Genomic DNA, 8,764 nt, shown 5'->3' with positions numbered 1-8,764 from the left:
AGCTTCAGTTGTGTGTTGCAGGGAGACTCATTTGTTTTAACTTTTGAAAAGTAAGTGTGACTGAATTTGGCCTTGAAAGATCCCGCTAGGATGAGAAATAAAAGGATTTATATTAGAAAATGTCAAAATCAAAAGTGGCAATTTTCCCCTCATTCTTTTCTTTTTTTCCATTTTGCCAGTCATAAATGATTGTCCCAAATGCATTTAGACTTCACTAATAGCCTAGCTTATGTCCTGACAATGCATTTTTCTGCAAATAAGCTCTTCATCTCAGATTTGTGGCTTGGCTGTTGAGTTAAGGTTTGCTGCGAGGACGACGCTAGGGCAATACACCACAGACCGGAGAGAGGGGAGCTGTGGAGATCCTGCACCCGCAGCAGTGTCACTAGCTATGCAGCACTGCAACCCTGCAGGCAAAGGAAAAAAGGAATGTCAAACCCTGGTAGCAGTGGGATAAAACTGCTTAGAAACTCTCAGCTGTGGGTTACCTTGTTGCCCAGCTTTTTGTAAAGCAAGCAGGTTTGTCTAATTAATTAGGAAAAAGTAGGTGAATTAATTGGACTTAAATCCTTGGATGATGAATATTGACCTAATCTTCCAAATGTCTGTGCAACAGCTCTCCTTTCTGCACATGGTATACAAAGAAATGCCACATTCTCCCACTTCCAAAGCCTTGCAGAGTTTCGGAGCCATGTTTATCCTGACACGGCCCACGTTGTGAGCATGCCTAGTTTTTGCTGTGGTTAATTCTTTCAAGCCCAGCAAAAAGGCATTGCATATTTGAAGTTCCCTCTCTCTTGAAAGCCTTGTTATCAGGCAGTGCTAGCTCTGAGGAAGACCTGCCTTGGCTGGGAGGCTGCACGTGTTTGCCAGCGGAGCCATAGGCTGATCGAAGATCCACCGAGGCAGTCATTGATTGGCCCAGCATCTCCCCTCCTCAGGAAGATCTCAGTGAAGAAACTGTTTTCTATGAGGGACAAGGTTGGAATAAGCCTTGTTGTAATGAGTGCAAAAGGAGACTAAATTCCCTTTATTTTTTCCACACACTTTCTCATTCTATCACTTCACTTTGGATTTTACTGAAGTCATTACATCAAACACTGGCATAACCTAGAATATGCTGGAGGGAAGCAGCTTCACTGGTAACAGGTTGTTTTTCTTGTGGGATCTTTCAGAAGTGGTCTTTTTTCCTCACCTGGTTAATTAAACAGGCATACTGGACTGACCACTTATGCCACAGATTTTTATCACACCGACTTCAGAAGGATTTTTTGGTGCACAAAGCTAAAGCAAGACTTGGGTAAACTGGAGGAGGTCCCATTTGCAAAATCAATGAAGTAAAGAATATAGGAAGAGCAATATTGCATGCCTTTATATAAAATAATATCTGATGGTTATTTTGGTGAATTATGGAGACATGAATTGATATTGGAGCCTGTGGTGAATCTCTGCTCTAGGCCAGATGTCACAGTTAGTATCACAGGCCCAGCGGGGCCCTTGAGAGACACTGTGGAGACTGGTATCTCTTTCTACACAGAGATGGTACAGGATAGCCTCACACTGTTCCTTTTCTCCAATTCCCTTCTCTCACAGCAGAATTCCTCCTAGAAGGGAGAAAGATAGTTCATTCTCAGTGGTCTGGGGACTGTGAGCTAATTTTATTCATGATAATCTGGACAAACAATACCTTGAACTGGTTGAAAACCACCATTTCACATATTGCTCAATTTATCACAACCATAAGACTATAAAGAAAACATTAGATCATGTCCCACATAGCTGTATGTTCATTACCCGTTACTCATTGCCATGAGGCAAATTCTTTCCTATGTCAGATTTGAAATCTTTCATTGTCAGATTGTGCTTTTCTTGGGAGGGAGGCCAAAGTTGCTTCAGTTCTGATGTTGCTTGTTCACAGAAAAAGGTGTGTTGAATTCTGAAAGAAAAAAAAAAAGGCATATAGGAACTTTTAATGGCCGCATCACACTCCCAAAAGAGCAACAGATATCACCAGACTACAGCATATCCCTACCAAAAGCAAAACTGATCAAATAAGTCACCAAAAATACTTCTTCTGAAAGTGCCGTGTCCTCACAGCCACCAAGAGCTACCCATCTGAGCTCACTAGATGTGACAGCCCCTCTGTGACAACTGGGTGCAGCTTTGGCAATAACCTCTAGAAAAAAATATAATGCATGGGCACTTCAGAGAACAGCACCATACAGAGGGCACTCTGGTGGAACAGAAACATTTGGAAAATGCTCCCATCACTACCCATGGTTTCAAGTGTCTGCAGAATCCTTCTTCTCTAGTACGTGAGCTGAAAACATACTTCAGACATACATCAGCATCTTTCCATTCATTAAAGTATTTATGTAGAGGTAGGATCTGCACTTGAGTCTACCTTGAAGGTGTAATTGTGTGTTGCTAATGTAATGGCTAGAGCTGGTGATCCAAACGGCAGCATATGAAAGGTCAATATGCAGAATGCAAGGTTGTGCGGAGCAATCGGAGGAAAAATGGAGTCTGATTTAACAGAGTCAGAAGGAAGAGGGAGGGCAAGGACAGTGAATAAGAGAGTTACAAAATTACTTTTAAAAATGGGCCCTGCAGAGGTGAAAACAAAAACCTTAACTCCGTCAATTATAGGCAACTAGCATCTTAAAAAGAAAAATAACAGATAAAGGAAGAAAGAAACAAAACCCACAATTAGAGCCAAACATTTAACTGATGTAAGTGGGCGCAGATTTCAGAGGAGCTGTTTCCACATATATCATCATGGAAACATTATGTGTATATCCCCACAGATGCCCTTAAAACATCATAGGCAATGGCATGCCTTAAAAGGCAAGTCATGGTATAAAATTCTCATCTCACATACCATAGTGAACATCCAAAAGTAGTTTCTACCAAGAGTCCTCTGGCAGTGCATGGTACAAATGAAAGCAGGACTTAACTCCTACCTTCATGTCGTGTTTGCCACCATACTCTGCATTTTCTCATGTGCCATCTGACAAATCCATGTGACTGGATTCTGCTGACAATCAGAAAATGCCAGAACCCAGTGGAGCATTATTACAGGGATTTATTTGATTTCCCATATAAATTTAAAATAGCATCACATCTTAACAAAAAATACCAGGCTGATTTTCTTGCCTTGAAACTGTCTAGTGGTCACGTTCGTGCTTCTATCACTGCTTTGAGGTGCTCTCATTCACTTTAATGTAAAATGGCTTGGACACTTGTATGAGGTTCATTTCAGTATCTGATTACATATTTCAGTTGCTACATAGCTCTCATCCCCATAGCATTTGGATGAGTGAATCACTTGTCTAGGCCCCACTCTAGTGGAAGTAAGAATTTAAATCTTATTAAAATTATGCAACCCCCAAAAAAATTGATCTTTTATTTTCTTTGCTGGTTCTTCCCTTGCTTCTCTGCAGATGCAAAACCTAAATGTATCATTTTGGAAAAGAAAAACTCTATCCAACAGTACTAACCCGATTACTTGTCATTGTGGATGGGACCATTACAGCTGATATCGTCACAAGTTAATGTATCGTGTACTACAAATTGACTCAAGTTTTTTATCCTTATAATAAGATAGAAAGGAGTGCTATGGGTCTATGACAGGGATAATAAAATAACAAAGGAAATAGGCAAGAAAAAAAGAAATAGAATTTTGACACTTTCTCCTTGTGCATGCTACTTCTACTGATGTAGGTTTTAAACTACTAATGGCTTGAAGACCATGGTACCCCACCGATTTATGTCACCCAAAGATCTGGTGTAGTATATTACCACTCATTTCAATGTTGTCATACTCTGTTGAGGCCACAGAAAAGCTGGCAGGAGCTGCTCTTCATGTACATGGAGTTTTATGAAGTACTCTGAGTTTCTTCAGGTCACAATTTTAAGTACTGCTACATGAACCTGCACCTCAAGAGGGAGGTAATTTCCAGCAATTATATGGAAATCAAGATAGAAGCTAAATTCTTGGCATGCCTGGGGCGCATGAAAGTAGTTCCCAGAAAGCCCTTATTCCCAGCACAGTTCCAGTCTTGCAGTTGCCTATTAGGGAATTTGGTCTTGGGACAGACTGTTGCTACAGCGATCTCCAAGGGGCATTCCAGGAAATCGGGGCTGCGGGTGTGTTCAGAGGGACCCCGGGCCACCCTGGGGTTCCATCATCCTGGGAGGATGGACCAGTCTGTCCATTCAGAGTCAGAGGGCTGATGCTCAGGACTGTCTATTTATTGTATTTGCTGCATGTGCCTCATCTGATGGCAAACCTTAATGAAGTCTCTGTTACTGGCTATTCCAAACACTCGGCAAAAGCGCAGATCTGTCATTTCTATTACAAAGTGCACAGTTACATTTTTACATATAAGAACAATTTCTGACCAAAAGTATTCTTTCTCTAGTGTGTCTCAGCTCCACTAAGAGCTCTGGTTAACCCTCCTCACGTTTAAATATCTGACAGGTGAAGCTGCCAGAGCAGCATGTTCAGCTGGGCCTTACAGCTCCTCATTTTCCAATGGGGTGTTTCTTGCATGCACCGAGATTGTCGTTATGGATGAGAGGAAGCATGAAAAGGCTTTTTAAAAAAAAAACAAACTAAACAAAACCCGACTGGTCTCTTTATCCTTTAGCTGGAAGCCATTTCTTGTAAAGGAATCTCATCCAACAAGAGGGTAATCATAGCTGTGGTGCTGAGAGCAAAACAACAAGCAATTTCCTGCACTTTTGTCTCTCCCATTTTCCACAAGTGCAAATAGCTTCAATTACTTCCTCAAATGAGGAAGTTTCACAGTGTGGCCAGTGATGAACTGCAAGGGAAATCTTTTCTTCCCTCCTTGACTTCTGCTTTTTGGTAGCAGTTCAGCCATTCCACAGAAGCACTGAACGTCAGTCCTAACTAATCACCTGCGCAGAAACGCAAGGGGAAAGGAAGAGGTGGTGGCACGAACAGCCCACCTGAAACGCTGCAGATGAAAGACTTTCCGTGTGGCTGGTCTCCGAGTGCCGTGTGGTGTGAACGAGTTGAGTCATGCTCTGAATGCTCTGAATGCTAGAGCATGAGTAAGAAAGCTCAGCCTCCTCTGAAGCTCGGTTTTATTGATGAGCCAACAACATCAGCTCCTGTTGCCAGCCTAGCTTCCCCGAGTCGCTCTCTGCGTGACTTCCTCTGCACTAGCCCTCTCTGCCCAAATAGGTAGTCTCATCCGCTTGCAGCCAGGGCCAACCGGAGCCACCTGCCATCGTGACTCAGTGGCAACTGTCGTGAATTTGACATGACGAAGCATCAGTGGTAATAACACCAGAAAACAGAGCAAGGGAAGAGGGCTGCAGGAGTTCTGCCTCACCTTCTCACACAGCATTGCCATAATATATGAATAAAGACTGACTCCGTGAGCAGTGGGGAAGAGGAAGGGTAAGTCGTATGTGTGCTGGCCCCAGCTGATGTGCTGAACTCCTACTGCTGATTGAGGTCCTATATTTGAGAGGCCGGGCGCTGACTGTGAAACAGGTTTAAGTAACTTGGGAATGACCATGATATAAAATACCTTTAGAGCTGGAGGTTTCAAAGGAGGTAGACTCCTGAGGAAGTACAAACGGCATTGGGCAGTGGGTGCCCTGACATTCATAGCAGGTTCCAGGTTGGCTGGAGGGAGGAGGCAGACCCTGGCCCCAAAGTGTGGGCTTTTGTACCAAGGCCTGGGTGATGCTGCTCAGAACCCACTGAATCTGCCCTTCTGAAAAGCACTAAGAGCACTCTACTTCCGGAAACCACATCTTCTAAGCACAGTGGAGGAAGCAAGCTTTGGCTCATTTGCTAATGTTTTAAGGTGACATTTTTTAGTCAGAGCGTTAGCATTTCTTCAGTCAGTGCAGGAAGAAGACCACCTGTCTAGTCTGCGTTGATTTACGCTGCTCTAGTACTCACTACGACTTCTTTGTCAACAAGTTCCACTGGGGAAGAATAACAAATGGAGCGTGTTCAGTGAGTAGTTTGGAATAACAGTGAGACGAGATTGCAAGATTCGCAAACCAAAAAGAGGGCAGCATTTCTTGAATAGCTCATTCACTTGGGTTTATTTGCTCAGTGAGCTGAGAGCAAATGTAGAGCCAGGGAAAGGTGCTGAGGCCAAACAGGCAGAGTGCCAGGGAGATGGCAACAGGGACTGCCAGGCACTCTTCCAGCTCACTTGACAGCTCTGGGGCCTTAATAAGGGGACCCTGGAGTAAGAACAGCATTGTCTACAGACCATGACGACTTCTCCGTCCGTACCACCAGTGTATGGAAGAGCACTTCCTTGTTCTAGAGGTGAATTCTTTCTCAACAGCTCACCTAGCCACTGGCCTTTTTGCCAGCACTGTTGGGCAGCAGTTGCTAGACCAGATGATAGGCTTGTGAGACAGGAGTTTGGGCAAGGCTGTCTTTGCCACTCTGTCCCCTTTTGCCATCCCCGAAGTTAAAAAGTTACTCTAAATGGGAAACTGAGGAGCGCATAGTGACAGTGCTACCTCTAAACCATTTCATCCCGCCTACTTCTGTATGGGCTTACTGAACGTGTGAGGAGAATGATTTAGATGCACCGGCAATTTTCCTTGACCTAATGACCCTATAGGAACTGTTGCAAGCCTTCAAGCTTCCCTAAGCTGTATGGAATATGAGGACAACAGAAAAATGGCATATGGTCTCTCCTGGCGCTCTCCCTTCTCCAATGCTTTCATTGCTTCCTTGCAACTCCTGTATGCCAAGATCTGGGCTAGGACTTTACACAGAATGCCCACCCTTTAGAAGTTCATCAGCACATGATGCAGATTTCTTCAGAAGAGCTTTTATTGCTCCACTATCAGTTGTCTGGCACAGAAAGAAAATTAGGTGAATATTCACCTGCCCTGAAACGTTGCTTATTTAAATGCAGTTTCAACTGAATACAAAGTTCTTCACTTCTTGGCCAAACTATTCTGCAGAGTCACTTGCTCTACAGCTGCCGCGTCCTGCTGCTCCTACATGGCAGCATTTCAGCAGTATCTGGAGGGGAAGCGTCTGTCTGTTATAGCATTACACCGAGCTTTGGGATTCTCCCAAGTGGCAGTCATTATATCACTGTACGGTGATATTATTAGCATATTTTCATCCAGCAACAGTCAATGTCAGATTGTTTCACGATGTGTTCAACAGGCATCAACATTTCAAAAAACACCAGACAAATGTCTTTTTACTTGACCTCTTTAATGCAATGTCATAGATCATTTGCGTGTTTAACAGCTCTCAAAACATCGATGCATGCGTGCTTACAAAATAGATATCTTCTCACTCCTTTTTTTCCTCCTTCAAGTGCCATGAGAAATTATTTAAGGAAGTTTTAATGAAATGCATCTGTCACTTATGAAGATAAATAGCCATGGTATGGCTTTCCATTACTGGAAATGGCAGAATTAAATTAGAAAATTACAATCCTCAGCATCTTCCCTGACTTGTTTTTGCATAATGTGTTAGAAAATATGCCCACATAGGCAGAATGCTGCAATACCAATGGAGCATGCCATAAAACAAGACCTCTTTTTATGGTTGTTTTGTTAGTTTGCATTGGGGAATTTTCTCCCATAGATGATTTTTGGTCCTGTTTCTGGGCAAGGAGGACCAATTAGTAAAGGGAACCTAACTAGAGTGGCAAATAGATAAAACCCTCCCTCTCTTCCAAAACCTAAGTTCTGGACTTCAGTCTATATTATATGGCTCCCAAGCCAAATGGGAAGACCATGGTAGGGCATATGACCCAGACCGTATAATTCCTTATATCCCATCTAGAGGGCACCTCCTTTTCCATTACATGGAATAAGAATAGTGTTACCATTAAAATCCTTGGGGCCACACTTTGGACAAATTTAGGAATAAATAGGACAAATAGGAATAAATATTGTATTCTGACTCTTAATAGACATAGAGATGGCTATTATAGGAGACATTTAAATGAACAGTGGGATGGTGTGAAATTGTCTTTTCAGATGGAATAGGCTCCTCTTAGTCCCTCATTAGCAAGCTGGTCTTTTTGTCCTCAGAAGCAGATTGTTGGTAATTGGTTTTGTCTTCTTAAGTGAAGAGATAGACTCCTTAGAGTCTAGCCCAGTTAGAGTAAGCCAGAATGTGATTTGCAGCCTTTAGCCTTGCTACTTACAGAAGCAAAGAGGTAGCAATCGAAATAAGCACACACTAGGAAGTCCCTTGTGTTTCTCACCTGTGCTTCCAGCTGGTAATGGAGGACGCATGCAGAATACTTGAGCTCCTTAGCCCTTGTGCCCACTCCACACCAGCAGCATATGCTCCTGCTCCCCTGCTCCATTGACTTCCAACTCACCCAGCACTCTTCCACTGATTTTCCTGATGTTTCTCTCTCTTTCCTTTTTTATGGCATGTGAATTTTGCATTTTTTGTTGCACAGGAGACGGCTTCAGCTGAGACAGAAGTGCTTTACACATGCCTGCTACCCAAACTCAAGTTTCTTTCTAGGCACATTCCTAATGAATCCTGATCCCTCCCTTCCTGAATAAATGCTTTGACTACTGTGCTTTTATTCAAAGCTGGTCACCAATGCTGTAATGCCCCTCACCAGCTGGTGTGTAGCTGTTACGCTACAGTTCATGCTGAGCCCAGCGCTGTCTGTGCCTGTCAGGAGTGTTCAGCCAGGAGACCCACAGAAATGAGGAAGAACTGCCTTGCGTCAGATCTTGTGGGTAGTCAAGTGCGGATGCA

The sequence above is a fragment of the Nipponia nippon genome, unplaced genomic scaffold (genome assembly GCF_047370975.1).
Source record: "Nipponia nippon isolate SJK-2023a ecotype South Korea unplaced genomic scaffold, ASM4737097v1 scaffold_4, whole genome shotgun sequence".
NCBI lineage: Eukaryota > Metazoa > Chordata > Aves > Pelecaniformes > Threskiornithidae > Nipponia > Nipponia nippon.
Note: the sequence above shows the minus strand (reverse complement) of the source record.